This window comes from Gastrolobium bilobum, unplaced genomic scaffold (assembly GCF_033153095.1).
Source record: "Gastrolobium bilobum isolate Gb01-03AN ecotype WA unplaced genomic scaffold, APGP_CSIRO_Gbil_v1 utg12771, whole genome shotgun sequence".
In the NCBI taxonomy this organism is placed as follows: domain Eukaryota; kingdom Viridiplantae; phylum Streptophyta; class Magnoliopsida; order Fabales; family Fabaceae; genus Gastrolobium; species Gastrolobium bilobum.
The window spans coordinates 103092-112791 of NW_026896441.1; the positions used below are offsets into that span (position 1 = coordinate 103092).

General features: G+C 29.9%; 1 pseudogene; it reads right to left on the reverse strand.

The window, feature by feature from the left end:
- Positions 1-236: 236 nt before the first annotated feature.
- LOC133299756 (protein DETOXIFICATION 49-like) lies at positions 237-2053 on the reverse strand (annotated as a pseudogene).
- Between the last annotated feature and the right edge of the window lie 7647 nt (positions 2054-9700).

The following is a 9700-nucleotide window of genomic DNA, read 5'->3' on the forward strand; positions in this document are numbered from 1 at the left end:
TTGTTTTATAGGCTTTTTGACCCTTATAACTCTTTATTAATAATTAATTACCAAATTGACCTTCATTATAAACTATTTCGAAAATTAACCTCCTCAAAAACATAACACTAATCTACCCCTGTTTGGCTGATGACCACCAAGCCTCTCCAGGTATATTTTGAAATTTTATGCCTACCCGGGTAGGGATGGGTGTACCCGAGTATATTTCTTGAGATCTGGGAAATTGCTTGAATTATTTACCCAGGTAGGGAGAGGTGTACCCGAGTAAATCTCGACCACAAGCCTTTGAAATCAAACCCTGCAAAGAAACTCAACCACACTGCAATGGGCATTCCCACTAGGTAGAAGCAACCAAGATTTATACGTGCTCCCAACCTTGGCCTCGCTGTGCCCCTCAAAACGCCACAAACAATTGTTTGTGGACAGTTTCCGAGCTCACACAATCCAATAATGGGCAAAACCATGGACGTCAAAGCAATGATTTGTGTGTCCTGTGTGAACATGGAAGCCCACATGTTCCTCACTGAAATGGCAAAGAACAACGCGGAGAATCCCAAAATGGAACTGAAACAGAGACCCACAAGTGCTGCAAGTTTGGCTTTGTGGGGATTTTCCGCACACAATTAATTTCCAACCCTTGTGGATACCCCAAAACTCAAGGAAGATGGAAAAATGTATATCAAGGCAGTGGTTTGAATCAGAACTCCCACTGATGCAACAGTTTCTTGTGGATTAATCAATAATCCGCAGAGTAAAATCATGATTTTGTACCATCACCATTCAAGGCAAACTGAAATGCAGCTCGGAATTGCCAAATTCAAGAGTGCTTTCCAACCCTTGAAGCAACCCCAAGAAATACCACTCCATGTTTTCTTGTGTATCCCTGAAAAACCCGAGATTTACCCGGGTACACTCCTACCAAATAATTCAAGCAATTTCTCAGATCTCAAGAAATATACCTGGGTAGGCATAAAATTTCAAAATATACCCGAGTAGGGAGGGGTGTACCTGGGTAGGCTTGGTGGTCAACGGTCAGACAGTGGCAGATTGATGTTATATTTTTTGGAGAGATTAAATTTTTGAAATAGTTTATAACGAGGGTCAATTTGATAATTAATTATTAATAGAGAGTTATAAGGGTCAAAAAGCCTGCTTATAAAAAGACTACCATACTTCAGCCTTGGTCTCTCCTTTTATAGGATGGGACATGATCTACTTGTTGGTTTATCATGCCACTATAGTATGGTGTCATGATTGATATGTTTGTTAATTGGTTAGTTTAGATAACTTTTTTAGCTTACCTTTCGATATCTCTTCATGAATAAGCTTAGTTGAAAGCTTCTCCTTGTTATTTAATCATCGGCTGATAAGAAGGTTTATCAATCCTGTGCTATTGGGAACTGAATTATTTAATTTATGAAATAACTTTATAAGGTTGCATTTATGCAAATCTAACATATTTTCTTCTTGATTAAATCTTTAGTTCTAACCTTTAGCTTAGCCTGGATAGTTATTTCATTGAACTCTTATGTCTTCTAACTCATGTCCAAATCAAATATCATCAATGTTCTCTATTATGATTTTCTGACTTCACTAATTTTTTTTTTAAATTGGAAAAAATATTTTTGCTTTTTCTGCAAAAAAAAAATTTCTACCACACTCACATAAAAGTCTCCCATTTTAAAAAGAAGAGAGAAAAAATGAGTGAAATTCATTCACTTTTATATGAATATGAAAGTTAAATTTTTTTTGTCAACAATAATATAAATGTTAAACCCTTTTAAATTTTATCTTTTAAAATCCCAAATTAATCATATCGGTTTAAAATTAGCATGGTAACAGTTCGCTTGAACCCTGTCTGTGCTTGTGGACTGCCACACTGCAATTAAATTTATTGCATAGATTGTTGGCACATGGCAGGGAAATTTATTATAGCCGATTTGACCATTTCAACAATGGGTCTTCTTCATGTGGAGATTTACTGATTATTGGTGAAATAACAATTATAATGGGTAATTACGCCTTTGCTTTTAGACCTAACCACCGGCGACATTGCGGTTGCATAAGCAGTACTAAATTAAGAGGTGGATTAAAATGCTACCGAATGAGAGTAGATTAGTAGAAAGCACGCACTCTGAAATTGGGCCAAAAAGATGCACATTGGAATTGGAATCTGTGTGCTCTCAGCTTGGCAAAGAGAGAGTTTGGAATCATGATTACTTATTGTTCGATTTCATGTCAAGCATTTGAATTGTGTTCTGATTGACGACTACCTTATTAACAGCACTGCCCTGTTTGGTGGGTGTTGTTGATAGGGTGTGTTCGATTATGATGGATCGGTGATATTCAATCAGAGATTGATGTGGTGCTATTGGATTAGTAACCTTTCTCCGGTATATGCGAAGAAGATACCCTAGAGGCTAGAGGGTAGAGATCACCACAAGTAGCCGATCGCGCATAGCCAAAAGTATGTACATACGCCAGAGTGTGAGATGTGTATACAATAACAACTAAAAAAGCGAGGGTTAAAAAATGTGCACTTGTTGGCTTTTTCCCTATTTATAGAGAATATAATTGGTACTAGTAATAGAATTTTGAGCCTCTTGAAAATATTGAAGGCCGTTTGGATAAGTTTTTTAATTAAGCATTGCTTTTTTTAAAAGAACTTTTCTTAAAAGGTAAAATTATTTTATGTTTGAGTGTATGATTTGAAAATCGCTTTTATATAAAAAAATTATTTGGATGTTAAAAAAAAAAAACATATAAAATTACAAATGGATCTATAAAAAAGTTTTTAACAAATTTTTGGGATTTACGTAAATGAAATTTGGAGGATGTGAGTGCAATATAAGAAAAACGTTCCACGTACTACTCCAATGTAATAGGAAGATGTTTATCGTAAAGTGATAGATTGTTGAAAGACCAACTAAAAAAAGTAGCATGATAGTAAGATAAGGAGAGATAAAATAGATATGACAGGATGAGATTAAAATTGTATTTTAAAAATTTATATTATCTTTTAGTTTTTATTTTTTTTTAAAAGTAACCAACTATTGGCTAAAAAAAAGTATCATTTTAACTTTTATTTTAAATTTTGCTTTTTTAAAAAATTGTTATCCAAACATCTAAAAATTTGCAAAATGACTTTTTTTATTATTAAAAAAACATACTTTTTTTAGCAATAAAAACCCATCTAAACAGACATTTAATCCACTAAAGATATGATAACATTAATATCTTTCTGATATTTTTTTTTATTTTCCTCTTAGTCACTTAACCTTATTGGGCTCTTGGAATATGAGCCCATTGGGTCCATAACATTATGTCTTTCATTACCTATTTGACCTCGTACATAATTCGACCAATGGGAAAGATACACATTTGAATTCTGATTGGTAAGCCTTGCCATTAGCCAATATCCATTGTATTTCTCTGTGCCCATATATTACCATCGTAGATTCCAGGGAGCTAAAATTGTACAAAGCTTCATGAACATTAATTATTTTGAGTTCATGGCCTTTCGAGTTACAATTTAGAAAGAACGGGTTGTCAGAGATTTTGTCTTCTGATGTCTCCTTAAAAGAATTTTTGACTATATTACCTTCCTACAGCAGCCCAGCCAATTTCCTGACCCATTTTTTGATCTGATTTTCAGAGTTTGTGCTTTCTTACACTCATTCAGTAGCATTTAATCCACCTCTTATTTTAGTACTGCTTATGCAGCCACAACGTTGACATGCTTAGTTGCCTGTGGTTAGCTAGGTCTAAAAGCAAAGGATTTCCAATTATATTTGTTATTTCACCAATAATCTCCGCATCAGCAAGACCCATTAATCTTGAATGTGAAAGCGACTATTATCTCTCCCTGCCAACAATCTTGTAAAATTATTAATATAATTTATTTTAATTATTTAAACTTTTGGAATAAGTTAATTCTTTACATCTTACATCGTATTAAAGCCTCAGTTATGTCCAAGACTCCAAGGTGCTCGCGTCTTCTTCAAGCCTTTTTTTCGTCACGTGGATTCTCAATTTTGCAGTAGCTTCCTATTCTTTGCGAAGCTGAATAGATGTTCGAAATTAAAATTAAGCACCCAAGTTTTAAGGGTCAACCAACTAAAAGCATATTGTCAAACGATTTTTTTTAATGTTATTAAAATTGATCCGGTCAACGATCCGGTCAAGGTATTGGATCACTGGTTGAACCAGTGAGTCACTAATTGACTGGTTGAATCGCATGACCTGATAATTATATATAAATCTGTAATTTATATTAAAAAAATAAATAAACTCAAATAGCTGAAAAAAATAATATAAATTATAAATATTTTAATATAAAAATAAATAAATTATACATTATTGTCCAATAAAAGATCAAACAAATACATAAAGCTTGTTATATTGGTGTTTAAGGTTCGGTAAACGACATCTCTAACTATCAAATCAAAATTCCCTGCACAGTGCATAACTGAGATAATATTAAGATTGTAAGTACATAACTTATGTAAGTCAATAAGTAATAGATCACTCAAATATGTTAATCATAATTTTTTTTTTTGGAAAACTTTTTTAAAAAAATATTTTTTTTTAAAAACCTCAGGTCACCGGTTAACCGGTCGGATAACCAATTTTTCACCAAAATCGACCGGGTCGTACCGGATCTGATATTTGACCAATCCAATGTGATAACCGGACCGATCAGATGACCGGTTCACCAAATTCTGGATCGACCCGATCGGTCCGATCCGATTTTCACAACATTGATTTTTTCACCAAATTCAACATTCTTAAGAACCCAGTTTGTGTCAAATAATATTTAGACATATTTTTTAACATATCAATTGAATATTTGTTAATTTTTTTTAATAATTATTACTCTTTATTTTATTTTATAAAATAATGTTATCTCCTACGCACATATAAAAATATGCAGCCCATATGGTGAAATATGAAGAGAATTGAGAAAAAAAAATATGGGTCCTTCACACTCTTATATCTGTGGAGAAGATAAGATTTATTTCCTACAACATGAGAAATATTATTCCCTAATTTTTTAACTTGATATTAACTATATTTTAGTAACTTTATCTTAAACATATTGTATGACCGTATACTAACTAAAATTCTGATTTATTATGTTATATCATATATTCGTATTTATAATTTTTTTGACGTATCTTACATTATTAATATTATCATTAAATAAAAAATAGAAATATATCATTAATAATATATATTCAATAAAATTTTAATTTATTTAAGTCTCTTTCTGTGTATATACTATCATAGGGATAGTCGAATAGACTTGAGAAAGTTCACAGGAAGCCCGAGAGAAAAGAGAAAGGTATGACAAAGGGATAAAATATCATTCTAAGGAGGAACACACTCATCTTTCGCATAAGAGAGTGTAGGAATAAATAAGTGAAATCAGATTTTTCACCTCAAAAATACTATCATTCTATTTTTACAATTCTACCATAAATCTATCGCACAAGACTTATTCAATTTTATTTTTATTAGAACCTAAGAGATTAAGATTAAAAATATTTTGGTTTTTTCTAAAGTTACTTTAGATAATTTTGCCTAATATTCACGGAAATGACGTTGTTTTGAGACGAAAATTATAATATATTTGTAATTTCAATTTATTTTAGGGTTATAATAGTCTTTATCATTTTAATTTTTCAACCCCAAATTGATGTTGTTTTGGTGAACATTAGACAAAATTGTCTAAAATAACATTAGATACTTTTTCCTCTAAAAATATATAATAAAATAACATTTTGAAGTCATTTTATCAATACATATTGTTTATGAAAAATGTGAGTGTCATGTTATGTTACATCTTGTGTCACACTATAGACACAAAAAAGTGTGAGTTTCACTGGAAAAAAAAAAAATGTAGTCTCACATCTTTATATCTATGGCATGACACAAAATATGTACATAAAATATGTCATATATCATGACCTCATATTTCCCTTTGTTTATATGTATGAATGATCTTGCTGTATTATGTTTTAAAAATTTTACAGTGAATGCAAATAAGTTATCTATATTCACTTCTAAAATGACAACGTTTTGGGTTGAAAGATTAAAAAATTATAATGATAAAGATTATTACATTGAAATAAATTATAATTAAAAATACCTTGATTTTTGTCCCAAAATAATATTATTTTAGACTCAATGTAGATAACTTATCTGTATTCACTGCAGAAAAAATGAACTCGTATTATGCTTTAATACTTTTACAGAGAATGCAGATAAGTTATCTACATTTACTCCTAAAATAACAGTATTTTGGGTTGAAAAATTAAAAAATTATAATGATAAAAATTATTACAACTTTAAAATAAATTATAATTAAAACACTTTAATTTTTGTCTTAAAATAATATTATTTTAGATTCAATATAATAATTTATCTGCACAGAAAAAAGAAGTCAATATATTATATATACTTACGTAATATGTAATCGTCTGGGTCAGTTTCATCATTCAAACGCGTAAAATCTGAACAAGAAAGTTGGATATGAATCATGATGACCCCTGTACTTAATTTGTAGTCTTGGCTCGTAAAAGGATCCTTTGTAATCTTCTGGGATTCACATTAGTTGTTGACAAGGTCCAAGCTATAGATAATTCTGTAACACTGCAAAGAGTTAATATAGGTCAAGCTAAAGTCGTCATCTGCCTTGACAAGAATGTTGGTCTAGCTTAAACTTGGTTTGAATCAAATTATGACCAATGAAATTTAAAAATTTATATAAATTTATCTATTTCCTTTTATATTTTCGTAAATTACTTTTATGTATGAAGCCTTCGAAGCTTATTAAATATATGGGACATATGTGAAAAAAAGTTAAAACTAAAAATTCAAAGAAAGTTAGATTATCTTGTTGATAGTTGTTGTTCTGTTAGTATGACAGAGATGTCTAGCTAAAGACTAGTAGATCAAAATCGGATCTTGTGTTATCTCTAGATATCTATGAATTAAGTATTTTGGGAGTAATAAATTACCGTACACGATTATGAGGCATTAGCCAAAGTGAGAGGTGGTGTATGTACATAGTGATTACAAAATAATACTAGTAGAGAGAGATTAGTTCATACATATGATCTTTAGCTCTTATTTATAATGTTTACATTAGGATTTGAACTATTTGAGCCTCCTTCCCTTGGACCCAATCTACTATTCATATGTTATTTAACTGTTCATCCTTTGTTGGGTCTCTCAAGTATATGGACTTTATATGGATCCACCAATATCAAAAGCATAAATACCAAATTTTGTCATTGAAAGACACAAGGAACGTCAATTTTTTTTTCTCCATGAACACAAGTAACGTCAATTTAATCCTTTAAACTAGCAACTATCAACTAAATTTTTAATTAATTATTAAAATGACATCAATTTACCTTTTTAATCATACAAATAATATTGAGATATGGTGCGTTTAGCTTAAATTTTAAAATAATTAATTCTTAAAAATAGTTCAAAGGTAATTTTATAAAAGCTAATTTTATTTAGATGACGTGAATTAAAGTTACGTAAAATTTGGTTCTCATGTTTCAAATTTGAGAATTCAATACCGACAGACACAATTGAGGGTGACGTTGTAACATAACATGATATATAGGTGGATCCACTGCCTTCCAATAAAAAAGCATATTCTTCAATCTTCATTTCTACAAAAAGACTCGATTCAATTATTGTGAATGCAGATAGCAAATCAATAAAAAATGAACCACTTTTTGAAAGAATTTATTTTGGTTTAAATAATATTTTGGGCTTTATAAATTGGATTTAACATTTATGTTTTTGCTGAATTTTTTTTTCTGCTGCACTCACATAAAAGTGAGTGGATTCTATTAATTTATTTTTTCTCTTCTTTTTAAAATGGTGCTCACTTACTTTTATGTGAGTGTAGTAGAAAAAAAATTTCTATAGTAAAAATAAAAATATGTTTCCCTTAAAATTTTTATCAATTTAGGTTTTGATCTTTATAGCTTATTTTTGTAACATCAATCTCATATTTTTACTCATTTGGCTAAAGTAATCAATATTTATATTTTGTACTTATTTAATTTGAATCCCTGTGATTTTTACTTGTTAAGATATTAGTCTCTATTTTTATTTTATTTATTAAAATATTTATTTCTCATTAATCGAAACTCTAATAAATAAAAAATCAAACAACACCAAATAAAGTAATTGTAAGAACTAAAATATTATTTAAATAATTTATTTTTGACTGCTCAAATTAATGTAGTTTTTTATAATATACAAATAAACTAAATATGCACGCAATTTCTTAACCACAAGTTCCATTAATATTGTAAGGACCAAAGCAAAATAAAAAAGGGGAAGAAAAGTGTTGACCAGATGCAAAATAAGAGCCATACTTAATTATATCATAAATAAATATTAATTTTCTTTAATAAAACTGGAAATGGATCCTGAAAAATTACATGATCATATCATATGAAAAGATCACAATTATATAAAGATAAATCAACTATTATGATTTTATAATTACCTATTTTAATATTTTTTTTTTCTCTTCCTTTATTACCATTGATCCACCTTTGTATTGTTATGATTTCTCACATGATATGGTCATGTAATTTTTCACATGAGAGGATCAAGATCCAATAAAACTAACTATATTAATGTCACATGTAATTTTGATGAAATCAAATGAGTGCTTATCAGTGGGATATCATCATCCATGAAAAAGAGATGATTAGATGAACTACTTATTCTAAATCTACTGGAAATTTCTAGGAAAAAAAATTGAAAATTGAAAATTGAATTATCATATTTTGACCTTTTGAAGGGCTCACATTCACACACGGTAGGTATCTGGGTGGAATTGAAACGTTCCTGGGCATTCAGGTAAGGTATCATAATATAAGACGAGACGAAATCTATTATCCAATGGAGTGCCTCTAATCCAGGGTGATGCTGCTGGCCACAAATAAATGACAATTGAAATTGCACCTTGTTTAATTTTGCAATTAAATTATGTAAATGACTAGGAAATTTCCAATCCGAGTCACAATACTGATGTGTGACCACTTTCATATTCCCAATCGTCAAGGTGACATCATCAACCAATATGGATTAAACTTTTAGTACTTTTAGTACATAATCTTTTAATAAAAGTAAAAATAAATGGAACTTACTTAGTATCATCTATAAAGAAATATGTAAAATAAATAAAGGAAAAAAAGTTTCCGATGTTACTTTAGATAATTTTATCTAATGTTCATCGAAACGACGTCGTTTTGGGTTGAAAAATTAAAAAATTAGAGTGATAAAGACTATTATAACCCTGAAATATATTAAAATTACAAAAATAGCATGATTTCCGTCTTAAAACGAAGTCGTTTTGATAAACATTAGATAAAGTTATCTAAAATAACATGAGTAAAAACAAACCCATATATAAAATCAGATAAATTACTTTTTCTTTTTAACTTTAGTAGGTGATCGTGCTAAAGAAATTTTCGCGATCACGTGATAAAAACAGAAGCTGTCCTAATTTCCTAAAGTCCCAAAACCAAGTCCCGTGTATGAATGCTGTTCTACGTTTTCTCCCATTTAGGAGCCACCGGAAAGAAAGGTTAAACAGAATGACCAAGACTGTTATTCAAAGGCTAAAGTATTGACAGTCAAACCGAAAACTTATCAA